This window comes from Neoarius graeffei, chromosome 6 (genome assembly GCF_027579695.1).
Source record: "Neoarius graeffei isolate fNeoGra1 chromosome 6, fNeoGra1.pri, whole genome shotgun sequence".
In the NCBI taxonomy this organism is placed as follows: domain Eukaryota; kingdom Metazoa; phylum Chordata; class Actinopteri; order Siluriformes; family Ariidae; genus Neoarius; species Neoarius graeffei.
Genome location: NC_083574.1, coordinates 70,520,994 through 70,548,636, shown reverse-complemented (window position 1 = coordinate 70,548,636; position 27,643 = coordinate 70,520,994). Strand labels below are relative to the sequence as shown.

The 27,643-nt window shown below is 43.2% G+C and overlaps 1 protein-coding gene across 12 annotated transcripts in view; it reads left to right on the top strand.

The window, feature by feature from the left end:
* The first annotated feature begins 10,312 nt into the window (after positions 1-10,312).
* LOC132888076 (ATP-sensitive inward rectifier potassium channel 1-like) overlaps positions 10,313-27,643 on the top strand; it is a 40,577-nt gene continuing 23,246 nt past the window's right edge. For 6 of the 12 annotated variants that reach the window (XM_060924032.1, XM_060924033.1, XM_060924029.1 and 3 more), the window contains exon 1: positions 10,313-10,572. The gene's annotated coding sequence lies outside the window, so the exon portion shown is untranslated. The remainder of the gene's footprint in view (positions 10,573-27,643) is intronic. The other 6 variants (XM_060924031.1, XM_060924030.1, XM_060924025.1 and 3 more) reach the window with 1 other exon arrangement.

Genomic DNA, 27,643 nt, shown 5'->3' with positions numbered 1-27,643 from the left:
CAATGGTGAAATAAACCAGTTGTGATATGAGTACAGTCTGTTATTTTAGAAGATAAATTTAATATATCATTTAATATATAGCCTATAATGAAAAATAATATTTTATAATATAATATCACGACATATTACTGTCTGTAACTGTTCGTCACTAAAGCGTTTTCTAAGATCATAATGTCTGATATCTCATCTCATTATCTCTAGCCGCTTTATCCTGTTCTACAGGGTCGCAGGCAAGCTGGAGCCTATCCCAGCTGACTACGGGCAAAAGGCAGGGTACACCCTGGACAAGTCACCAGGTCATCACAGGGCTGACACATAGACACAGACAACCATTCACGGTCAATTTAGAGTCACCAGTTAACCTAACCTGCATGTTTTTGGAGTGTGGGGGAAACCAGAACACCCAGAGGAAACCCACACAGACACAGGAAAAACAGGCAAACTCCACACAGAAAGGCCCTCGTCGGCCGCTGGGCTTGAACCCAGGACCTTTTTGCTGTGAGGCAACAGTGCTAACCACTACACCACTGTGCCACCATGTCTGATGATATTATTTTTTATTACATATTAATATTACAACATCACTTTTAGCGATTTTAACAAAAGGTCTGCAAACATGGTTTTTTTTTCTCAAGACCACATTTACACCGTAATGTAATCATATGAAAAATACCATTACAGACTGGTGGAGCAGCGTGCCGAAAATAATATGTATTTGGTCCAAGGTGTGGGTTTTTTTCATACGTCACTGGCTCTTTTGCCAGTAGCGCATCACTTGCGCAGGTCTGGGGTTACCCTGCAATTTTCGGGTTGTTCTATTATTATTAGGCTACCGCATAAAAGCGGTCACATTGTGTGCTCAATACCTGTATACAGCGCTGAAATAAACATTTTGCAATGAATAAGAAGTGTTTTGAGTTAACAGCATATTTTTAACACTAGAAGGCCCAAAGTGCAGACTTTAGTCTGCAATGAAATCCCCCCCCAAATTTGTGAATAAGGCTACATCCACACGACAACGGCAATGAGATGTTATTTAAAAATATATCACGTCCAAATGGGCAACGATCAGTAAAATATCAGGTCCATATGGCAACGCAACGCTTGTTGAAAACGATGCAATACACATGCCACACCTCTAGGGGCGCTGTAAGACAGTCCCTTCGGAGACACCAGAACAATAGAAGAAGTAAGGACGCATGCGCATAAACTATTATGCGCGAGACTTCATATTAGCCACAAAGTCAGGAAAATCTGTTCGTAAAATTACATTATAATGACCAAATACAATGAAAAGTATTTTTCCAGTCTCACCTGTGAAAGGTAATCCCATGTGATCTCGTTTGGACGGCAAACCTGTTGGTACAGTTAAATGCAGCTAATCTTTATTCTCCGCTTTGACCTATCCAATATGGCGACGAGGATAACGTATAATTCTACGCGGAAGGCGGCGTCTTTAATCGTCCGGAATAAATTGAATGCTACACATTGATGGATTAATTTGTTGTTTCTCACCTGTGAAAGGTAATCCCATGTGATCTCGTTTGGACGGTAAACCTGTTGGTACAGTTAAACGCAGCACATGAATCTTTATTCTCCGCTTTGACCTATCCAATATGGCGGCGAGGATGACGTATGATTCTACATGGAAGGCGGCGTCTTTAATGGTCCGGAATAAATTGAATGCTACACGTTGATGGATTAATTTGCTCTTCTACGCCCTTTTTGAGGAATGTATTGTAGGATTTAAACCAACATCTGAAGAGGTGAGATCGCTCCTTTTTTTCCCTATTTTTGCATGTGGGATTGACTCTGCCCTAAGGGCAGAGTCTCTCTCTCTCTCTCTCTCTCTCTCTCTCACTTTGCACCATTACACAATAAATATTCACAGTGAAAATATTTTGTAAGCGCATTTCATGAACCAAGTTATAGGATTTGTTGACAACTCGCATCGAGTTCGTTACACTTCTACCCGGCGTGAAGCACTCACAGTCATGTGGTTGTGACGTCATCGTAAACAAATCCGTTCTACTCATCCAGACGACTTCACAACGGTAACGTTGCCAGATCTTTCCACTCTGGAACCCGTTCTCAAAAAGATTGCGTTTTGGGCACCCAAAACACCAGTGCCGTGTGGACGCCAGGCCTAAACGATAAGCAATTGTATCGGAGTCACCTGAATCCGTTGCCGTGTGGACAGGGCCTAAGTCTAACGTACCATTACCTGCCTCCCATTGTTGTGTAAAGAAGCCTAATTATTGTGTTACCTGAGAAATAGCCTCTTTGTTTCTAACCCTAACCAGACTTCGTCACAATCACAACCAAGGCAACCAAGAAGGATCAGTTCTAAGCCTATCCCCAAATCCTGGCTCTAACCCCAACCTGAGCTCACCCCTAACCCAACCCCTAGCCTTAGCCCCTAGCCCAAAACCTAGCCTCAAATAATGTGGCAAAAGTACCGTAGGAAAGACTCACCATGGGAATGTGGAAACTACTAGATGGGACAACTCTATGCTACATTTCTGTGCTTTGTATAGCCTCCATGTGTAGTGAGTCTGCTTTTCTTAGTGTGAAATAAATGTTTATTTTCTTCCTGAAGTTATACCGTCTGTAGTTTTTCCAAGCTGAAATTGTGTTTTTTGGGGCACTCAGTTCTCTGTCCTCTGACATTGTAAGCTTGGCAGAGTAAATTGTCACTGAAATTAGGGTGTAACCTAAAACCAAATTACCATTCATGAATAGCAACCTCAGTGGGGGGTGGAGTGGCTGTTCACAATACAATGGAGACAGTTAGCACCTTGAGAGGAATACACAATTTTTGCAGAGAGGAGGGGGCATGCAGCAGAAGTGGGCCTTTTCACATCACTCGCTGCTGTGTGCGAGCTTCCCTGCCCCCTATTTGTTGAAAATCTTCTGTAGATGTCGGGGTTGTATATTGATTTATTATTATTATAATTGTTAATAATTAAACGTGATAAATCTGGTTATTAGGAACAAAGGAGGGCATAGTGGGAAATGATACGGTAACTGTCTCTTGTCGGTTCAAATACGATACTGTTTTGTGATTACACTGTACCGGTTAATAAAAATAGACAAATGGCATGAACCTCTCTACTGTCTCTTATTACACTAAAGAAAGGGCCTGGCCGAGTCATTGCGTATTACTGAAAAAAAGAAAGAACGAATGATACACGGATTGTGTATCATTCGTTCTTTCCATTTTTAATTGGCAATCAAAAAATGAAAATAAATTGTTTTTCATTTCAATTTTAGGCTCATATAAAAAAAAAGAAAAACCAGTCATTTTTTCATTTTTTTGTGTTAAAATAAAAACAAATAACAAAATAACCAGTCACTTTTTCATTTTTTGATTTTTGATTGCCATTTGAAAATAGAAAGAACGAATGACACACTGATTCATGTCCTCTAATAAAAAGCAAAGTTGGTCTGACACAATATGTTGAAAGCGACAAAATGAATGCCATGTTGTTATTGTTATCATTATTTATTATTACTATCAGTGGTCGAGTTGTAAAATCAAACCAGGGGGGATGGTCGCGTGTCGACCCATCGGTCGGTCCGTCGGTGGGAAACTGGTTTGCTTTTAGGAGGGTTTGCATACAACGTAGGTCTGTGGACCTTGTTCATTTACCAGACATACAGTATTTTGTGCTGATAAAGTGTGTAGTACACACTGTGTACCGTTTTTATTGTTGTAAAAAGCATAATACACTGGTATTTTACTGTAAAACATGCACAGTGTGGATGTCGTGTCATATTTAGTCAGTCTCCTGGCTGACATACCTACCACATTCTCCATATTAGGGTGAAATGCAGATGACAAATTTGAAGTGCAACTTCATAGTCATGGTAGGCTCCTTTTAAATCATTTGGTAAATAATTTATTAAAACCTCAGCAGGCAATGTAAATGAACAACTGAATCTTTTCATATCAAGTCAATAGAATTTTTATTCAAAGCTGAACATTGGGAACATTGAATTAAATACAGAGGTAGGTAGATAAAACCAATAAGCTAAAACAAGCAACAGTAAATTGTAAATCTTCAGCTCTTCAGCTGTTGGTTCTCCTGCTTGCTCCTGCTCCTGTATTGTCTCACACTCCGGGTCTTCCAGCTCCTGTCGCACTGTGTTGCAGTTGCTGCTGACTGTCATCTGGAATAAAGAGCAGTGGATAAGATAATCTCATCTCATTATCTCTAGCCGCTTTATCCTTCTACAGGGTCGCAGGCAAGCTGGAGCCTATCCCAGCTGACTACGGGCGAAAGGCAGGGTACACCCTGGACAAGTCGCCAGGTTATCACAGGGCTGACACATAGACACAGACAACCATTCACACTCACACCTACGGTCAATTTAGAGCCACTAGTTAACCTAACCTGCATGTCTTTGGACTGTGGGGGAAACCGGAGCACCCGGAGGAAACCCACACGGACACGGGGAGAACATGCAAACTCCACACAGAAAGGCCCTCGCCGGCCCTGGGGCTCGAACCCAGGACCTTCTTGCTGTGAGGCGACAGCGCTAACCACTACACCACCGTGCCGCCCGGATAAGAAAATTTAATTAAATATAATTATAATGTTATTTCTGTTTTATTTATTATCTGAACGAGGATTTGAGCTTTGAAAAATGACCGGATTCTTTCTGTAACATTGATTCCCGCTGTTATCTAGGTCACGTGACACCATAACATTGACGGTTACCAAGGAGCTGCCTTGGATACTTTGATACTTTGCTTCGATACATACCAGCACTTTGATACATACTGGATACAAGCTAGCAAAATGAGTTAAAAGCAGGCATCTTTGGAAAGTTTCTTTGGAAAGGGGAAAAGGCCCATTGAGGAGACAGAAGAAGAGCCTATGACGAAGAAAAAGAAAGCTGCATTTTAGCAGACACTTTGTCAAGTCCTACACCAATCCTGCTCTGCCTTACATGTTGTGACCGGCTCTCTAATGAGGCAATGAAGCCTTCAAAACTGCTAGTGTAATTTATTTTAGCCTTCCTGTCTTGAATAACACTTTTTGTTGCCTGAAGAATAACAAACGAACGTCCAGGCTGATTAAATTAATGGCCTTATACAAGAAATCAAAGCTAACATGAACCTGAGTAAGCTATCGATAGCTGGATAGACTCCAAACTAACATTCATTATGATAGCTGTGTTGTTATCCGCCGCCCACAAATTAGGCTCCATATCGGTAACTTTACAGCATGATAGTGGGCTCACAGAAAGTGTGACTGATATTCGTAACTCTTGACTTACCTCCTGAAATGTTTTTTTCTTGCGATCTTAAAGCCGAACTTGCTTAGGTCTTGCTGTCCACTCCGCTTGGCCATGATGCTGCAATCCGCTGCTGTCACTGACGCCGAATGAAATAAAAAATAACGGAACCCCAACTGAATGTCACCTCCTCAAAAGCTTCGCTTGCGCGTGCCCTCTCTCGCGGTAGCTTACTGTATGCTCAGTTTCAGCAAAGCTACGTGGAATGGCATTTCTAATTCCAATGCTAAATAGAAGTAATGTCCACATTTATTGATAAAATTGCTCAAGGGAAGGGAGGGGGGGTGCCCATTTTAGAGGGTGGATGATTTTGACCATTTTTTATTCCAGGGGGGAAGGCATCCCCTCCATCCCCCCTCAACTCGAGTACAGATTACTATTATATTGAGATAATAATAATTAAGAGATCATCAGCTTAACATTAACAGCTTAATATATTAAATGAATAGGATGTATGAATAAATTACTTGATATATACATGCACATGCAATTTTTCTGTTTCATAGACGCAGAGATGATGATGGACTTTCGCTGAGGATCATGGGAAGGCTAATGTAGCGTGGGGAATAGAGAAAATCAATAATCTTAAACTAGAGTTATTATTTCGTTTTGGTTTCCCTGTTTATTATTTGTTCTATTTTGAGTTGGAAAAAGGAAAACAAACACCAATCCCTCATTTTTTGGTCATACAGAAAAACAGGAAAACGAAATATTGAGTGTTTTTTTTTTCAGATTAAATGGAATACTTGAATGATCGGATGATACATGGACCTACATGTAACACTAAAAAGTGCACAGTGCTTCATTGCAAGAGTCATTTTTTAAAATATTTATTTTTGAGCGAGTAAACCCAAGGCAAGAATCAAACCATGTTTCAGGAGTTACCGGTACAGGACGTGCAGTAACCACCAGACTACCAAGACCCGCAGTTTCGTCTGCTCCTGCACTGAAAAAGTAACCTACCATATAGAATTTACCCAATAAATCTGAGGTAACAATTTGCATTGACTTGTTTGGGGTACATTTAATTGCATATATTGAGTATAAAATAACTGAAATAAAAAGCTATGAAATACTTAAATTGGGTAAAATTTACCTCACATTTATGTATCTATTCTACAGCTACTTTCTCACTGAAATCGGGAAGCGCAGTACAAAAGCTTCACACATCATTTCAAGATTTTTTTTTTTATGATAGAAGCGCCATCTAATGGCGACACCGTGGAATCGAATAAATGGGCATGTTTAGAATTAAAATAGGGGAGGAAGGGGGGTCTGAGCCATTCATGGCAGCCACCTGGCATTCAGCTGGGAACTGCACGGCAGTCGCATGGCAGTCGCATGGCGTGCGGTTGGAACGGGAAAAATTCAATTGCTGCTACTGTACGTATCCCCTTGGATGCTCACCGGTATGCGATACGCTCCGGCCCAATTGAGGGCGTGTCGGGGACCCAGACCACCGCGCCCACCTCCATCGCCGAGCACTGATGCTGGAGGTGCCCCGGTTCCCCGCAGTGCCAGCGTACCGGCCCAGGCTCTCTCCCTGCACCAGTGTTCCAGAGATCACTCACCTGAGGGGGGGAAGACACAGACAAGTAAGTAGGAAACGGTAGGACACGGCAGGTGCGGCGGGCTGGCTGGTGTGGACCCGGCCCCCGCCTCCACGGTGGGGGAATGGGGGGCGAGGACAAGGAACAGAGGGGGAGAGAGAGAGAGAGAGAGAGAGAGACAGAGGGGAGAAGGGGAGACATGGTGTCCTGCCATCAGAATGGCCACCATATGGTCCTCCACCAGCTTGATGGCCTGATCCAGCGACGCCGGGCGATGGCACTGGACCCACTCCACTATTCCTTCCAGAAGTCGGGTGACGAATTGTTCCAGTGCCACCAGATCGATGATTCCCTCGGTGTCGTAGTTGTTGGCCCTCAGCCACTGCTGGCAGGTGTCCCGGAGTTGCTGGCCAAACGCGAACAGCCGGCTGACCTCCTCCAGGTGCAGCACGTGGAAGCGCTGCCATTGCTGTTCTGGGGTGCGACCAACGCATTGGAGGACGGCCCTGTGGAGGTCCGCGTAGACCAGCCGGCTGTCGGCGGGGAGCTGTAGCATGGCCAGCTGCGCCTCGCCCATTAGCAGGGGGAGGAGGCGCGCCACGCGCTGTTCCACCAGCCAACCCCACACCTCTGCTGCCTGCTCAAAAAGAGCGAGGAAGGCTTTGGGGTCGTCATGCGGACCCATCTTCATTAGGGTGAGGTGGGGATGGGTCCGCGGTGGTGGTGATCGTGGACCCCGCTGATGCGAGCAGGTGCCGGAATGCCTGGCGATCTTCCTGTTGCGCCAGCACCAGGGCTTTGAACCATTGTTCCTGCTCCTTCTGGAGGGCAATCAGCACCTGGTGCTGGCTCTGTTGGGCCGTGGCGAGGGCATGGACCAGGTCCTTGAAGGGGGAGGACTCCATGTGGCCATTCCCTTCTGCACTCCTTCCAGGTTTCAGCACCACTGTTGTATCTGACCAGGTGGGTGGAGCACAGAAGCATGGCAGGCCAGAACTGAGTTCTCAAAACTCTTTTTATTTTTAGCTTTTCAGCTTTTCCCAATCTCCCAGCCACACACGCACACACACAAGTGTTCTGGTTGGGGAGAGAGCTCCCTTTCTCTGCTCTCTCTCTCCTTTTAAAGGGCGTGATCACTGGGGAAGACACACAAACACAGGTTAATTCCCATCAGGTGCAATGATTCCACCACTTACCTTCCCTGACTCAGCCCTCCCTTCACAGAGCGATGCTTGGCCATGCCCCTGCTGTCACAGTCACCTTCACCCAGCATGAAGAACCTAGGCGTGGTGTTCAATGACAGATTCTGCTCCTCAGCAAACATTGCTGCAGTGACATAGACATGCAGATTTCTCCTTTACAACATCCAAAGGATCCGCCCCTTCCTCATCACCTACTCTATTAAGCTACTGGTCCAAGTGCTGATCCTCTCCCATTTGGACTACTGCAACTCTCTCCTTGCTGGCCTTCCAGCTTCTGCTATCAGACCCCTGCAGCTCATCCAGAATGCTGCAGCCCACCTGGTCTACAACCTCCTTCATTCCTCCCATGTTACCCCTCTTCTTGCTGCCCTTCACTGGCCACCTGTTGCAGCTTGCATCAAATTTAAGATGTTGGTGCTAGCTTACCAGGCAGTCAAGGGGTTAGGTCCAGCATACCTCTAGAGACTGAGCCAACCCTACACACCAGCCAGATCCCTAAGCTCCACTACTACTGGTTACCTGGCCCCTCCTCCTCTCTGCTCCTGGCCAGCCCACTCAAGACTGCTCTCTGCCTTGGCTCTCTGTTGATAGAATGATCTTCCCATCGAGGTCAGAACTGCTGACTCCCTGACCATCTTCAAGCATAGACTGAAGACCTACCTCTTTAGGCCGCACCTCTCTCCTGCTTCCCTACCCACTGTCTAATCGCATAGCAATCTTCACCAACCCAGGCTGTACTGTTTAACCTGGTCAAATGACTTGGGGTTAGCCATTGGAGTTTTATTTTTCTGTACTTAGTTGTACTTTTTCAGCTCATTTGTATAGTTGGCTTGTTTTCCTTGGCTCTTTGCTGATTGTTGGTACTTCAACAGAATATTACACTAAGTGTTATTCTATCACTTGTTCAGTTGTTACCAGAACTTTCCTGTCTAGAAGTTCAGCACTTCTTCTACCTGACTTTTGCACTTGTTGTACATTGCTCTGTAATGCCTGTAATGTAATGTAATGTAATGTAATGGTTATATGGCACAGATTGTGCTTTTTTATATTGCACAGTAGAAATATATTTTTATACATGTCTGGAATATTTTTGTATACAGTTAGAATAAATGGGGAAAGATAAAAAAACTATCAGTATATTCATACTTCTTTTACCCTTGTCTTGAAGAACATGGCCTTGGTGATGATACAAGAATTGATTTTCACCAATGATGTTATTACATTATAGCAAAAGTGTTTATAATATTGTATGGCAAGGCAAATTGATTTATATAGCACATTTCATACACAGTGGCAGTTCAATGTGCTTTACAGAGGTAAAGGCAAAACAGTAAACAATAAAAAAAATAAAATTACATAAAATAAAGGGGGAAGAAGAGAGAAAAATAAAAATAATATGAGAATTAAGCAATAATAGAAATAAAGTAATAAAATGAAGTAAAAGTTCAGGAAAAAACAGCAGAATAAAATGGAATAAAAGTTAAGTAAAATTTAAAACATGCAAGGACTGTAAAAGTTAAGTAAAGTTTAAAACATGTAAAGATAATGACATTTATCAGTTAGCAGAAAGCATCTGAGAACAGCTTGGTCTTTAATCTAGATTTGAAGCTGCCAACAGCAGGAGCATTTTTGATGTCCTCTGGGAGTTGGTTCCATAGTTGTACTGCATAGTAGCTAAAAGCTGCTTCACCATACTTTGTTTAAACAACAGGTTTTACCAGTAAATTTTGCTGCTGCGATCTGGTAGATCCTGATTGGGTTAGGCCGCTGCAACATATCAGAGAGTTAGTTGGGCCCTGTACCATATTTTATGCTCAGACATGATATTGTACAGGCTTACCTCTTGAGGAACTTCAGATGGGAAAAAGATCGTATTGTTTCTAATCTGAAGCCTTGATTCATTCTTATTAATGGTTCTTGTAGTCAGATTTATGTTTCTGAATGTAGGACTACACAACTTAAATGCAGCTTCTTGTAAAAGCACTCATATCATCTGTTGTTTACATTAAATTATTTCTTTCATATAAAATGCACTCCATGTTTGTTAAAAGAAGTAGCATTATACATGGCAATTGATTAATAATCTAAAATATATCATTACCTTAATCAAGCCATAATTTCTGAATTTTGTAATACTGACTTTCTTTGTTTGAAAAATTGGCTTTGTTTTATGCAATTTCATGGTTGTAGCATAAAACTCTCAGTACATCCCAAATTATTTGTGCTTAGAATAAACAGTAGCAACTCAGCGAATAGTCTTATCAGTAGGAGGGTGGATGAACAGGGCAGGGAAAACCCAGACCTTGGAAACAAGGTGAGAGAAGCATAGTTTTGGAGTGTGTGAAAGAGGAAAGAGTTTATTGAGTCTATATTGCTATATTTGATATGTCATTTTGAGATTAATTATGAATAATCAAAATTAAGGACGAAAGAAAGAAAGAAAGAAAGAAAGAAAGAAAGAAAGATATATTATTTCACTTTTTACTTGGATATCCACTAAAGAACTTCTGTAACGGGTAAGTGCCATAGTGAACACTTTACTACAATACATGTTGAGTTCAAAACTAATCAAGCTGAAAGAAAAGGAATGCTTAGAACAGAATCTAGTATCATTTTATTTAAGTAGAATGGAAAGAAAGAATTTCTTGATGAATTTTATCTATAACTGCCAAGCATAGGGACATAGATTAAACAACTGCTGGTAATAACATATGAGCCCTTTAGCACTGAAATATTATTTGACTTTAGTTTGAGTCTAAACTGAAGACGCAGCCATAGGCCATTCAATAAATAAAGGGGGGGGGGGAGTGACATGTATATTCTACCTCTATTTTTAATGAAATGCTACATATACTAAATACCTACATTTAATGAATTACATGTTATAAACCATTTGGAATTTGTACTTTAGCATCACAATAGACATCTACAATGAATTTGTACAGAGTTGCTTTTTTTGTATTTGAATAATTACTCTTAGTGTTACCAGTAGAACATTACAAAATATTTGAGCAACATCATTAGCTTATGCTTCTTTAGACAGCACACACTCAGAGTTTCTATTTTTGAATGTGCTTCAATCATTAAATGATGCATCAGACACAAATGATAGCTTGCTAGAATTCCATATTTGCATTTAGATTGAATCTGTTTGCTGCTTTGAATGCCAAATATTCTGGCACTGGTTTTAACATGATTATGATTTGATTTAAACATTGACCACTATGGGCACATCTTTGGAATGATTCCCAATGCCTGGCCTCACTAATTTTATTATTATTATTATTATTATTATTATTATTATTATTATTATTATTATTATTAGTTTTGTACATTGCATGTAAACCCTTCCTCTTTAATGAGATCCATTTTACAAAGTGTGGATAGATTTTTTTGGCATGCCCACTACTCCATATTCCATAGCTTACCCTATGCTCTATTCTCATCACTGTTTATTCTATTCTGTTCAAAAGTTAACAAGTCACACTGACAACAACAGTTAACACAACTGGGAGATATTTCATATGTAGGGTGACCAGATTTCCCTAGTCTGAAACCGGGACACTTTTGCGCACGACCATGCTCACGCACGCACACCTATTTTTTTTACGTAAACGTGACACTCAGAGAGGTGCTCTTATCATTTTGTTGAAGCTCACATTTATCAACATCTCACATGAAATAAAACAAACAGGCATTTTGTTATCTAGTAGCACAGTGGTATAAAGATCAGTTAAATTATGGTCAGACAACAGATTTTGTAATGGCTGAGAATAGGCCAGGCTATGTCCATAGGCCACATTTAAACTGATTTATTTCACCTGTTTGTGAGAACACCAAGAAGAATGCATATGCACATGTAGGCTATATCTCTAAAATTGTATGCACTATAGCATGAACTTAAAAAGTAAATATGTGACCTCAACATAGCCTAGGTCAGAATCAACCTTACTAACCATTCCCCACAACTGAATGAATAAAGCAAGAAGATGTGTACAAAAGTGAACACTTTAATGGAAGGTGCAACAAGCTGTTCAACACAGCAATATGGCCAAACTGTCAGAATGGTATGTTATACAGAAACAAAAAAGAGACAAGTGATTTGAGAATATATACTACGGAAGCCGAGAGAGGCCCTTCATATAATCCTTTTTTTAATTCACCTTGTTATCCCGAGATAACGACATAATTAATTCAGGATCTTGAGAAAACAACACAACTAATTCGAGATCTCAAGAAAACAAAACCGTTATTTCGAGATCTCAAGAAAACAAAACAATTATTCCGTGATCTCGAGAAAACAAAACAATTATTTCATGATCTCGAGTAAACAGCTGAGAAATGGTTCATTCAGGTGCGCCAAGAGACTTGTGATATGCTGACTTTGGGGCTATTTCTCATTCTGTATAGACGCAACTTTGGTCATTAGAATGTCTGGAATAATCGATCACCTAATAAGGCAATATTTTGATCAGGGGTTGACACAGGGAGAGATTGCATTAAGAGATAATTTCAAAATTAGTCCACGGCACCTCCGCAGAAGACTGGCCCGGCTTTGTCTCTACCGATGGAGATACGGTGATCCAGCTGAGATCATGAAATAATTGTTTTGTTTTCTCGAGATCTCGAATTAGTTGTGTTGTTTTCTTGAGATCCTGAATTAATTATGTCGTTATCTCGGGATAACAAGGTGAATAAAAAAAAAAGATTATATGAAGGGCCTCTCGCGGCTTCCGTAAATATACACTCAAACAAAACAGCAATAAAGGAGGAGAGGGGCAACAGCCCGAGGAAAGCCCCCACAGGAGCGCACATCATTTGCAACATAGGCTACCCAACTCAGTACAAGAACAAAGCACTTACAGTGTGTGCAGTAGGCTTCGTGCGCATTGTTCTGCACCTCTTGGAGGAAGGGGTAGGTGCCCAGTAAATCTTTGGAAAAGGTACATTTTCTTTTCGGCATAATTGCTGCGGCATTACTGCTGCTAGCTGCTAGACAAAGAACATTCGCACCAGTTAATGTTTATTTTATTGTTGCATGGCAACACGTTCTGTTGTCTGGAATAATGTGGCTAAATAAACACCCATGCCACAGGGCCAGGGGGCAGTAACCAGGAAAGTTTGCGATTCCTGACAATTCATCAAAATAGTAAATGCAGACATTTCTCCGATAATGATTCCCATGCTGCTCAGTCGCAAACATCGCGAGTGGCGAAAACCGGGACATATCCGTGTCCCGACAGACTTTTGTGGGGACTCGGGACACACAACCCCAAATCGGGACTGTCCCGGTAAAACCGGGACGTCTGGTCACCCTATTCATATGTCAACTACTAAGAAAACATTGTCTACACTGGAGAGAACAGGTCTATGAACAGTATTTTTCTTAGATGTTATAACTCAGGTCAAGGAAATAAAACAGAAGGACACAGGCTTTTAATAATAAATAAATAAATAAATAAATAAATAAAAACCTCAAGGATTTATTGAAGAAACCTAAACAAAACAAGGATGAAAGCATAATGAAAATCATAAAACAAAATTTTCAGATGGAAGTAGTCAGTAAAAATTAGTAATGTAGAGTACATGTTTGGATGAATGAGAGGTAAGGTGTTGTGCAATGTGAAACTAATGCAAAAAAAAACAAACAAACATGGAGGTATACACCTGCTCCCTGCCTCTCTGACTTCCTGGTTCAAGCCTGACTGAGATTTTTAAAGAGGAAGGCACAGGTGCACAGGTGAGGTAGGTTTTCAGATGACAAAGTGGTCGGGGGCAAGGTAAAGAGAAAGAAATCAGTAAGCACAACCAAAAGCAGATAAGCCCATAGGTTGTCACATCTTCCCCCTTAAGACTGGGGTCTTTCCATGGAACCCTGGAAAAATATCAGAATAACATGTATAAGTATATAGACCACCAAAGTTCACAGCACATACAATTACAATCACCTTTTCCACCAAAAATAAATAAGTAAAAGAGACCAGTCAGAGAATGACATCCTCAATTCTAAGCACAGGAAAAAAGCATCTCTGACCTCTTGAGGTGAAGGATATCTAAACAAAAAGACTGCAAAAAGAGCATCCAGTGAGCTAGTCTCTGATTTGTGCATTTCAAATAACTCAAAAATACCAAGGGATTGTGATCCATAAAGACAATCAGTGGCACACTACAATTAATATATATGGCAAAATGTTGAATTGCCTAAATGAGTGCTTCTTTTTCTACCACTGAGTAAATTAAATGGTAGAAGCAAAATTTCTTGGTGAAGAAGCTAAAAGGATGAACACCGCCTTGGTCCTCAGCCTGAAGCAGTATAGCACTGGCCCCAATGTTGCTGCCTGCAATGAAAAAGTTCAGCCAAAGCATGAAACTGGCAAAACAGGGGCAGATCAAAGAATAGAATTAATGTCATCAAACGCCAATTGGCAAGTTGATAACCAAATGAACTTTTCCCTATCCCTCAAAAGATCAGTCAGTAGAGCTACAACTATTGACCAGTTTTTGCAAAAACAACCCCACCAAACATAAAAATCGATGGAGGTCTTTTTTTTTGCCACTGGAGACAGATAATTATGAACAGCAATGACCTTAGCATGGACATGATGAACCTCACCATTGGCTACCACTTTCCAGAGATATATGTCACAGTGCCCCAGGCAAATTCCCACTTCACCAAGTTCACAGTAAGCTGCACCTGGGTAAAGTGGTCAAACACAGCCCAAAGTCTCTTTAAATATGATTCCCACATATCACAAAAGACAGCCAAATCATCACCTGCCAATACCCTATTAACAGGTCAGATTTAGTCACAAATTTGGCCAAACCCACCTCTTCAATACAGTCTTCAACACACAGCAATGGAAAACAGTCAGTTTTTGTGATAGTTTTCAAGCATCAGTGCAAAATGTAACTGCTTTATCTGTTTGTTCACCAAAATATATGAAATAGCCCAGTCAGAGGAAGATGGTATTACATTATTTTTCAGCATATACTGAATCTCAGATTCAGGTTTTTCAGGTGAGGCCCGATAGAAGCATTTTTTAATCAATTTGGAGTTACCTACATCTACAGTGCCAGTCAAAACTTTGGACACAACTACTCATTCATAGGGCTTTCTGTATTTTGACTATTGTCTACATTCTAGAACAATACTGAAGACATCAAAACTCTGAAATAACATATGGAACATAGAGCACTTTTGGGGTTCATGTGCAATGAGGAAGTGGGAGACAGGCTTGACAACCCAAGGTGCATTTTATTATTTTCTATTTTACTATCACTTTTCACCAACTTTATTTTATGCACTCTTAGGTACACACTCACATGCACACACACACGGCACTGGGTTTCTCCACTCTCTCTCTCTCTCTCTCTCTCTCTCTCTGGTTACCAGCTTCTCTCTGCAAGAACACAAGAGACACACATAAATAAACTGCAAGTAATAAGACACAGGTGAAACTCATCACATGTCACCTGCTGGTTCTACCTGACTCCTTACTGTCCACAGATGATGCTCAATCACAGCCCCCCCCCCCCCCCCCACACACACACACACACACACTGGCACATACACCCACCACCTGACTCAGGCTGGGGAGCCATCTGGTCTGCAGCTGACTCCCCCAGTGGGAGAAGTAATCTGCCACCACCATCCGTGACCCTAGCCTGTGAACTACCTCGAACCTAAAGGGCTGAAGCGCCAGATACCAACGAGTGATCCACATATTGGCATCCTTCATGTGGTGGAGCCACAAGAGCAGGGTCTGATCAGAACACAAAGTGAAAGGGCATCTCAGCAGGTAGTATCAGAGATAAAGGACCACCCATTTGATGGCCAGACATTCCTTCTCGATCATACTATACATACTCTTACACACTACAAGCTTGCTGCTTATTTACAACATAGGACACTTCTCCCCCATCCACCAGCTGAGACAAAACGGCCCCCAGCCTTTGTCCAAGGCATCAGTCTGCAAGACAAAAGGAACAGAAAAGTCAGGTGAATGCAACAACGGGCGCCCACACAAAACCACTTTAACCTAGGTGAAAGCCTATTCACACAACTCCATCCACTGGACTGGATCTGGTGCCCCATTTTAGTGAGGCCCCATTTTAGTGAGATGGTGACATCCAAAAAATTAGGTACAAACTTCCTTTAATAGCCAGCCAGCCCCAGGAACTGCCTCACTAGCTTTTTCATCCTGGGTCTCAGGCAGGCTATAATCACTACAGTCTTATGAATTTGGGGATACACCTGCCCATGACCCAAGTGGAAGCCCCGATACCATACTTCCACCCACCCATTTGCACACTTCCTTGGGTTTGCTGTAAGTCCCATGCATCTCAAAAATCTCAGGACAGCCCTCAGAATGACACTGCTAATCCTGACTGTGAATAATGTCATCCAAATAGGCACCAGCAGATGCACTGTGTAGGCAAAGGATTCTGTCCATGAATGACAGAAATGTCACTGGGGCTCCAAACAAACCAAAAAGAAGCATGACAAACTGGTGCAACCCAAATGGATTGGAAAAGGCCATTTTTTCTTGGGATATTGGAGTCAAGGGTATCTGCCAGTGTCCCTCAGTCAAATCCAATGTTAAGTCAAAGCAAGCCAAGCTTCACTGATCAAGCAATTCATCAATGTGAGGCATCAGATATGCATCAAATTTAGACACTGCACTGACTTTTCTAAAGTTAACACAGACCCAAACTGACCTGTCGGTTTTGGGAATCAAAACCACTGGGCTGCTGCAATCACTGTGCAAATCCTCAAATACCCAATGTCGAGCATAGCTTTGAGGTCATCCCAAACCACAATTTTTGTGTTCAGGTAGCTGATACTGGTGGCTATGTACAACCACCACTGGAGGAGTCTCAATCTAGTGCTCTATCAGGTTAGTGCAAATGGGCAGAGATGAAAACACATCAGAGAATTCCTCCTGCAACCTGTGCTCTCTGGGACATTGAGAAGTGGTTACACAGGGGACTGGGGTGAATTGGGAAAAACTTTTTAGACTTACCTCCAGTCCCAACTCCTCTTTCTTGAGAACCACCATTGCTAGAGACACAGAAACCTCTTTCCATGTTTTCATGAAATTGAGGTAGTAAAACTGAATTGCATTGACTCTATTCATTCACCTATCCTCATTGCCAATTTTTTCTGAATTATAACCTCAAAGGGTCCCTGTCAATTAGGGAGTAATTTAGAGCTTGACATGGGTAGTAAAATGAACACTTTATTTCCTGGTGCCAATTCCTGTAGCTGAGCTCAAAAATTCTGAAGAATAGAAGATTGAATTAATAATCTCCATGCATCTCCCTCTCAGTGATTGGTTTCCTCATGGGCTCAGGAGTAACAACACTGAAGACAGAGACCAGGTTCAGAGATGTTTCTTGGTTTATTGAAAGACAAACATGAGTATATATTCACACTAAGGGTGTGGTGCGACAAACATGATTGGTGAATTTGAACAAAGAAATACATATATTCTATAATTGGTTAAGACATGGTGGCAGATAAATGATGTGCATAGAAATGGATACAGAGTGCTGTATCAGAGCACTACTAAGTAAGGAGTTGACCTTGGGAGCAGAAGAAGAGACATTAATGGTTCTGTCAGAACCACTTTCATCAAAGAATATTATTTACATTGCAATATTTGCAACAGATTGTATTTGGCAAGTGGCTCTGTTCTGGGACGTCCCTGCCATTCCATGTGCATATATGGAAAGCCTTAGGGCAAGGAAAGCACACCTCCCTGCCCTACCATGTGCCAATATGGAAAGGCTAAAGCAGGGAGAGCTGCAGCAAACCCCCCCGGGTACAGAACAGAGCAGGCATCAATGACAACAGATATGACATTGACTAAGTTCAGGCACATGCCCTTCCATGTGCCTCTGTGGAAAGCCTTGAGGCAGGGAGAGCAGCTCCCTGCCCTTCCATGTGCCTGCATGGGATGGCTAAAGCAGGGAAGGTGGCAGCCATGGAAATGGCATGAATTCAGGGACCTACCTGCCCTTCCACATGCCTACATGGAAAGCCTTGAGGCAGGGTGAGCACCTCCCTGCCCTTCCATGTGCCTACATGGAGTGGCTAAAGCAGGGAGGGTGGGAGCAGTGGAAATGGCATGGATTAAGGGACCTCCCTGCCCTTCCACATGCCTACATGGAAAGCTTTGAGGCAGGGAGAGCACCTCTCTGCCCTTCCATGTGCCTACATGGAGTGGCTTAAGCAGGGAGGGTGGGAGCAGTGGAAATGGCATGGATTAAGGGACCTCCCTGCCCTTCCACATGCCTATGTGGAAAGCCTTGAGGCAGGGAGAGCACATCCCTGCCTTTCCATGTGCCTGTATGGAACAGCTAAAGCAGAGAGGGCAGCAGCAATGAAAGTGCATGGACTAGGGATCTTATATTCTTTTTGACAAGGGCCAAATGCAATGGTTAGATGACTGGGTCAACACATTTCCAAAATTGTATGTCATGGAGTGTTCCGGTATGCAGTGATTATCATCTATCAGAAAGTGGTCCAAGGAAGGACAATCAGTAAACCACAGAAGAGCACCTGCACAACTGCTGAAAAACTTAATGCTGGCTATGATAGAAGGTGTTAGAACAAACAATGCAACACAGCCTGCCTTGTATGGGTTGAGGAACTGCAGACTGGTCAGGGCGCTCATGCTGACGCCTGTCTGTCAAGGAAAGTGCCAACAATAGGCATGTGAGCATCAGAACTGGACCATGGAGCAATGGAAGAAGGTGGCCTAGACTGGGTTGTGAGCCGGCATCAATGATACAAAAATGGCATTGATTAAAGTCAGACAACATGAAAGGGGAGGAGTTGGGGTGGAGGTGGGTTGCAAAATGGCTTGCAGAGGAAACAGCAAAGGTAGGCAGGCTAAAGCAGCTTAAATAAGACATTCTATGAGAGATTTGCTAATAGAATGCATAGAAGGGAATCAGCTGAGCAGACAGCTGATGTGGGTTGGCTTGAGATCAGCTGAAGTCAGCTGATGTAGCTGGGATTGAGAGCTGAGTTTGATGTTGTGACCTGCCAGAACTACACTATGCTTGAGTCCTGTCAGAACCACTTTTGACAAGGAACATCATTTCCATTACAATATTTGCAACAGGTTGTATGTGGTGGGTGGTTCTGTCCTGGGACCTCCCTGCCCTTCCATATGTATACATGGAAAGCTTTGGGGCAGGCTGAGCACACCTCCCTGCTCTATCATGTGTCTACATGGAAAGGCTAAAACAGCAAAACTCCCCAAAACCACCATGCCAGGCAGACCTCCCTGGCCTTCCATGATTTCATGGAAGAGCCAGCAGGAAGAGCTCACTGAACTATTAGTGGGAAGCAAGTTAAACCAAGATGAAATATGGTGAGGTGAGTTGAAGCTTCACAGATTGCTGTTAGGATAATATAGCTAGTAAGTTTATACAGAGAGCCTGAGCGGCTATGCAAAAACATTTATCATTTAAGCACAGTTTGAATGAACGGGGCAGGTCAGACTGGATGACGCTGCCTCCGGGCACAATTGGCAAAATTCTGAAATTCAAAGTGGGACAAAAATTGGCCACTGTTGTCCAAATCTGGAATATGGGCTATTGAAACGATGAAATTATCCAATGCAGAGGACCATGTAAAGTGTATCACAAATCTAATAATGGAACTAAGGAACGCCCTTGTTAATGATGTTTACAGCTGCTACCTCATTGTCACAAAAACAGGATTTTTGTCATGCTCCGCCCCGGACATCCACTCCAGAGATTATGGATCTCTCACGCCAGCGCCGATCCGGATCCGGGACAGGAATTCCTTCTCCCCTGAACTCACTTCCTGGTTTTCACTGCTGCTTATTTAAAGGCCATTCTCAGACTCTGTTTTTACCAGAATGTCTTATTTGCTTCTCTAGCTGTTTCTGTGCCTCTCTTGCTCCTCATGGGTTTTTTTATCTAGTGATTTTTGCTTGTCCATGGTTTTTGTACTAGCGTTTTTCTGGTTCTTGATTTTTTGCACGGATTATTTATGGTTCATGGTTTTTGCACTAAGGGTTTTCTGGTTCATGGTTTCTTGCACTAAGGGTCATTTCTTATTTGTTTTTTTGCGCTAGCATTTTTGTCTTTGCCTGTCTCATCTTTTTGTCAAGTTGTTTGTTCTCATTTTGCCCGGACAATTTTTGCTATTTGTTTTTCATCCTGTTTGTTTATCTTTTGCCACACCCTTTCTTCCCTGTATTAAATCATCTTATTTATTGGATTACTGTCTGTGTTCTGTTTTTGGATCCTAACTTCACCATATCTCCACCAGCCCTAACAATTTTCTTCTTGACCAGTGTTTACCCCACAGAAGATGAGCTACACAATTGGGTAGATTCCATTAGAGCAGTGGAAGAAATGTTAGACGGGGAGCTCTCTTACAGAGTTAATGCAAGTTATCAAATTGAGTAGTTGGGTGGTGCTTGCAGAGGAAGCAGCAAAGGTAGGCAGGTAAAGGCAGCTTAACCCTCTGGGGTCTGAGGGTATTTTCTGGCACTCTAATGATTTTGGTATGCTCTGATTTTCTTGTCAATTTCAACAAATCCTAGCAGTATTTTCAAAGTCATATGATTTTTTTTTTTTGTATTCAGCACAAGTTCAGCTACAATAATATCTATGTAATATGTACTGTATGTTATGATTGTACATTAAAAATAAGAGATAAATGAAGATGATGTAAAAAGCAGTTTTAGAACTGTGTTGGAATGTGTGAAAAAACATTACCTTACCCATTGTGACGAACTGTTTTGATCACTTGAGGCGATTCTGTTCAGTCTTAAGAGTGTATCAAGCACAAAAACTTAAATCTGCTCCATTGATTTTGGGCAATTAACTGGCCATCAAAAAATGTGCGTCCTATTGTTTTGGGATAAAGGGTTGGCAGTGGGAGGGGCATTCAATGAGAAGTGTAAAAAATTCCATTCAATGAGAAGAGTGAATACCCCTCCCACTGCCATCTCATAATCCCATCAAGTGATCAAAATGGTTTGTCACAATGGGTGAGGTAATGGTTTTTCACACATTCCAACACAGTTCTAATAAATTTTTGGTCTCTCCCACTATAAAACAAAACCTGTTTGGTTAATTAATCTGTCACTTTCAACATAAACATACACTGCCATGACCTTCTGTCCCAGCAATGAAGTCCTAGCCAATGAGTGAGCCAGCTCTAAAGCATTCTCTGCCAAGAGACAAGAAAAAAAATCTAATTGGATAGCTCTATTTTAATGTTTTCAGACAGTAAACGTTTCATTTCTGAAGCAAATTTGATAGAAAATGAGGTCAAATTAGAAGAGAATAATTATAATGAAATCGAGAAAGCAATTAAAGAATGAAAGAAATTAAATATAACATTTGAAATGCAATGTCTGGGCCTTCTCTGAATGCCTAGAAGGCCCTGACAGTTCCCCTCTGCCTTCCCTGGCCCCACACTCGATTCACAAACTGACACTTGACCATGCCACTGCTGCCACATACCCCCACCACCCGACTCAGGCCAGGGAGCCATCCAGCCTGCAGTGGACTCCCCCCCCCCCCCCATGATGGGACAGAAAGTCCACTACCATCATCTGTGCCCACAGCCTGTGGACCATGTCAAAGTGGAAAGGCTGGAGGGCTAGATACCAATGGGTGATCCATGCATTGGCATCTTTCATGTGGTGGAGACACTGGAGCAAGTTATGATCTGAACAGAGGGTGAAAGGGCGCCCCAGGAGGTAGGACTGGAGGGTGAGGACCACCCACTTGATGGCCAGGAACTCTTTCTCGATGGTGCTGCACGTACTTTCTTGCATCGAGAGCTTATGGCTGATGTACAGCACTGGACGTTCCTCGCCCTCCACCTCCTGGGACAGAACAGACCTCAGCCCTCTGTCTGATGTGTCCATCTGTAAAATAAAAGGGAGAGAGAAGTCAGGGGAGTGTAACAGTGCCCCCCATCACAGTGCAGCTTTTACCTTGGTGAAGGCCTGTTGGCACTGCTCCGTCCACTGGACCAGATCTGGTGCTACCTTTTTAGTGGGATCAGTCACCGGGCTGGTGACATCCGAATAGTTAGGTATGAACCTGCGATAGTAGCCAGCCAGCTTCAGGAACTGTCTCACCCTCTTTTTGGTCTTGGGCCACAGGCAGGCTGCAATCGCTGCAGTCTTGTCAATTTGGGGATACATCTGCCCATGACCCAAGTGGAAACCCAGATACCATACTTCCACCCACATCAGTGAACACTTTTTCAGGTTAACTGTGAGGCCCGCATGCCTGAGTGACTCTAGGATGGCCCTAAGGTGTTCTAGGTGCCGTGGCCAATCATTGCTATATATAATGAAGTTGTCTAAGTAGGCTGCGGCATAGGTGGTATGGGGGGTGGAGGATTTTGTCCATGAGCTGCTGGAATGTAGCGGGAGCACCAAATAACCCAAAAGGAAGCATGACAAATTGATGTAAGCCAAACGGTTTGGAAAAGGTTGTTTTACCTCCAGCCCCAGCTCTGCCCTCTCCAGAACGACCGATGCCAATGCCACAGGAACCCCCTTGTTCCAATGTTTTAACAGGTTGAGGTGGTATATTTGTAGCACCCAGCCCTGTCCATTTGCCTCACCTCATAGTCAACATCCCCGATTCGCCGTGTGACTGCAAGGGGCCCTTGCCACTAGATGATCAATTTTGAGCTTAAATTGGGCAATAATATGAGTACATTACCTCCTGGTGTGAACTCTCTAAGGTGCGTGCCCCTGTCATACAGCCGGGCTTGACATTCTTATGCCTGCCATAAATTCTCCTGGGTTAAGTAATTGAGAGTGTGGAGCTTTGCGTGCAGGTCAAGAACGTACTGAAATTCATTTTTACTATTTGAAGATCCCTCCTCCCAATTTTCCCACAGCACGTCCAAAATGCCACGAAGCTTATGCCCATATAATAATTAGAATGGGGAGAATCCCGTGGAGGCTTGTGGGACGTCCTGCGAATAACAGGGGCTCGAGCCATTTATTCCAATTCTTCATGTACAAACTTCCAAATTAAGTTTTTAAGTGTTCGGTTAAACCGTTCTACCAAGCCATTTGTGGGTGATATATGCTGGTGCGGTTAGATTTAATTGGCAATAACTTGTAAAGCTCGCAAAGTGTGTGTGACATAAATGTAGTGCCTTGCTCTGTCATGATTTGTTTGGGAATCCCGACTTGGGAGATAATTTTAAACAGTGCCTGTGCCACATTGCATGCGGAAATGTTACGTAGCGGGACTGTTTCCAGATATCACATTGCATAGTCCACTAGGACAAAAATAAAGCGATATCCTTGTGCTAACCAATCTAATGGCCCAACGAGATCCATGCCAATTCTTTCAAAGGGGGTCTTGATTAGAGGGAGAGGGCGCAAGGGTGCTGTTGGAGTGGCCGCTGGATTGACTGGCTGACATTTGCAACATGCCACACACCACCGATGGATATCCCTGCAAATCCCTGGTCAATAGAAGCAGGCCATTATTCAGGCTAGTGTCTTGTCCTGACCTAAGTGACCAGCCATTGGATTAAAGTGAGCTGTGTGGAATACAAGTTCCCTATGTCTCTTTGGGATTAATAACTGGGTTATTTGCTCATGGGTTTGAGTGTCCTGCATTACTCTGTATAATCTATTTTTAATAATTGCAAAATATGGGAAGGAGAATGTTGCATTTGGCTGGAGAGTTTGACCATCAATTACTCTCACTTAGTCAAAGCCATGATGCAGAGACTTATCTTGCATTTGTTCTAATGGGAAATCCTTGGGGGAATTCCTGAGAGAGAAAGGAGAGGTGGGCCACCCCCCCCACTCCTCGTATCGCTCTGACACGGTGCTGATGTTGATGGCTCAGACATGGCTTCCCCATTCAATGCCACACTGGAATCCTCCCGTGATGTGTTACCGCAGGACCCACCCAGTACTACACACTCCATTAACCCTTTAAACCTCAGCCAATCTGTCCCCAGAATTAGTGGGTGGGTGAGGCACAGGCTAACTGCTGCCTCTACACTATGCTTTTTGACCCAAAATAGAATATGGATGGACACTAGTGGATATTCATGAGCATTCCCATGTCCACACAAAACTTTCACCACTTGTGCTGTCCCCAATGCCTCACCTTGAACCAGGCTTTGGTGGATTGAGGTCTGATTACAGCCAGAATCCACCAATGCATGATATGTATGTGATATGTACTCACTGGTATGCGATATGCTCCAGCCCAATCGAGGGTGGCCTCTGGCGCATTGGGGATCCAGACCACAGTTCCCACCTCCATTACAGAGCACTGGACCTGGAGATGCCCAGGTTCCCTGCAGCGCCAGTAGACTGGCCCAGGCTTCACCTCTGCACCAGCAATTTGGGAATCACTCACCTGGAGGGGGAGACAGACACAAAAGGGAGAGAATTTCTACAGCGATTTCCATGGTGGGGGAATGGGGTTTCTGTTGTGGGGGAATGGGGCAGGGATGGGGAGAAGTGAAAGGGGGAAAGGGAGGGGGAGAGAGAGAGAGAGAGAGAGAGAGGAGGCAGGATGTCTGCCTGTCACTAGAACCAATGCCAAATCATCCTCCGCCAACTCGATCGCTCAATTCAGCGATACCAGGCGATGGCACTGGACCCACTCCGCTGTCCCTTCCAGCAGCTGCATGATGAACTGCTCCAGCACCACCATGTCGATGATCCCCTCTGCATCATGGCCTTCCACCCTCAGCCACTGCCAGCAGGCGTCCTGGAGCTGTCAGCTGAAAGCGAACGGCCGGCTGACTGCCTCCAATATCAGCGTGTGGAAGTGCTGACAGTGTTGTTCTGGGGAGCAGCTGATATGCTGCAGGATGGCTCACTTCAAGTCAGCGTATTTGAGCCAATTGTCAGCAGGGAGCTGTTGCGTGGGGAGCTGGGCCTCTCTAGACAGCAGCAGTAGTAGACAAGCTGCGCATTACTCGACCAGCCACCCCCATGCTTCAGCTGCTTGCTCAAAGAGCACGATGAAGGCTTCTGGGTCATTGTGCGGGACCATCTTTGTGAGCTTGACCTGGGGTGGGTCCACAGCGGTGGCGGTTGAAGACCTCGCCGATGCGAGCAGGTGCTGGAATGCCTGGCAACCTTCCTGCTGGGCCAGCAGCAACACTTCAAAGCGTTGTTCTTGCTCCTTTCAGAGAGCAATCAGCATTTGGTGCTGGCTCTGTTGGGCATCAGCAAGGGCATGCATGAGGTCCTTGAGCAGGGAGGAGTCCATAGGTGGTTGCCTTCAGTATCCTGGGTTTCGGCACCACTGTAGTATGTCCCTGACGTGGGTGAAATACTAAAGCACAGACAGGTGGGAAATGATGTTAACACAGACTTTATTTTCACTACTTTGTTGCTTTTCAGCTTCACTAAGCTCATTCACTTGCTCAAACACACACATGTGCTCTGGTCGGGAGAGACCTCACCTCTTCGCTCTCTCCCACTTTTTCTCTGCTCTGTCATCACTGCAACAGACAAAGACACACCATTAATTGACAACAGGTGTAATGACTATCACTCACCTTCCCTGGCCCCACCCTCGATTCACAACTGACGCTTGACCATGCCCCCACTGCCACACAACTATACTGAATTTCCTGGTTACACAACTGTACTTTTTAACCATATAGGGCACATTTATAGAAATGAGTTATTTATAATCACACTATCTATTATCACCTACAGTGGTGCTTGAAAGTTTGTGAACCCTTTAGAATTTTCTATATTTCTGCATAAATATGACCTAAAACATCATCGGATTTTCACACAAGTCCTAAAAGTAGATAAAGAGAGCCCGGTTAAACAAATGAGACAAAAATATCATACTTGGTAATTTATTTATTGAGGAAAATGATCCAATATTACATATCTGTGAGTGGCAAAAGTATGTGAACATTTGCTTTCAGTATCTGTTGTGCTCCCCTTGTGCAGCAATAACTGCAACTAAACATTTCTGGTAACTGTTGATCAGTCCTGCACACTGGCTTGGAGGAATTTTAGCCCATTCCTCCGTACAGAACAGCTTCAACTCTGAGATGTTGGTGGGTTTCCTCACATGAACTGCTCACTTCAGGTCCTTCCAAAACATTTCAATTGAATTAAGGTCAGGACTTTGACTTGGCCATCCCAAAACATAAATTTTATTCTTCTTTAACCATTCTTTGGTAGAACAACTTGTGTGCTTAGGGTCATTGTCTTGCTGCATGACCCATCTTCTCTTGAGATTCAGTTCATGGACAGATGTTGTCGTGGAAAAATGACAAACACCAACACCAGTCTCATCCTTTTGCAAGTCAAAAAAGGTTTATTGCAGAAATGGACACATAGTGATGAGGGTTCAGCATACCACTCATACCACCTCTTTGTTCTCAAATCTAAAAATAATCTTTACTGGATAAAAAGGAGACATCTATTGCATGACATCTATTGCATTACATGCCCTGATCATGCTCCAGGAGTGTGATCAGCTCTCAAGCGGATTGGTTCTGTCTCTAATTGCTGGCTTGCATGCACATCTGTTATGCACGTCTGCACATAACGCACATAACGTACGCACATAACGAGCATGATAAGATGAACATGTTTCAGTACAGAATGTTCTAAGTCGTTAGTCCTTGAACAGGCAACAATCAGTGAAAAGGAAAATTACAAAACAATATGACACTAAAATTTACTCTACAATTCCCCCTTTTATCATGTAAATGATAACATTAAATCTATAATACTGTTAGAGAAAATGAGATAGAGGTAGTTCATGACAACAGGTACATCACTGCCTGGAATTCAAGACCATTCAACAAGGCCTTTCATGAGGCATGTCATGAGGAAATAATGCTAGGGCTGTTTTTGTGAACCGCCAGGTGTGCGGTTCACAAATACCACTTATGCCAGGTGCTGGCATGCAGAATGTGTTGGAATGCACAGTCTGTTATGTGGCTGTGTGTGTGTGTCGTTGCTCGTGTTCGTTGGTCCCCCTCAGGGTCTCTTGATAGCAGAGTGTCCACTCAGGGTGCAATGAGTGCCTGAAGGCTTCTTGAATGCTGTCTTAATCTCCTTCCTGTACCAGGCCCTCATTGTGCTGCTTGTCCATTGGTTCAGGTACTCTTCTGCAGTGGCTGGCGTGTACCCACATGGCTCTGTTGTGTGTGTGTGTGTGTGTGTGTGTGTGTGTGTGTGTTTGTTTGTTACAGGGATGGAGCATAAAAGGAGAGAGAGAGCAGAGAAAAGGGCCTCTCTCCCTGACCACAATCCATGTGTGAGTGAGTGAGTGAGTGAGTGAGTGAGTGAGTGAGTGAGTGAAAGAAAGAAAGAAAGAAAGAAAGAAAGAAAGAAAGAAAGAAAGAAAGAAAGAAAGAAAGAAAGAAAGCTGAAAAGCTCAGTAAAGTGTTTGTGTGTAAACATCAACTCTCGCCTGCCGTGCGTCTGTGCTCCACCCACATCAGGAACTGTTACAAGCTTCTTTAACTCCTCGCTCATACCAATGATCCTCTCTGGCTAAAATGCATACATTGGAATCCTGAATTGAGTATCCTTTGTTGTT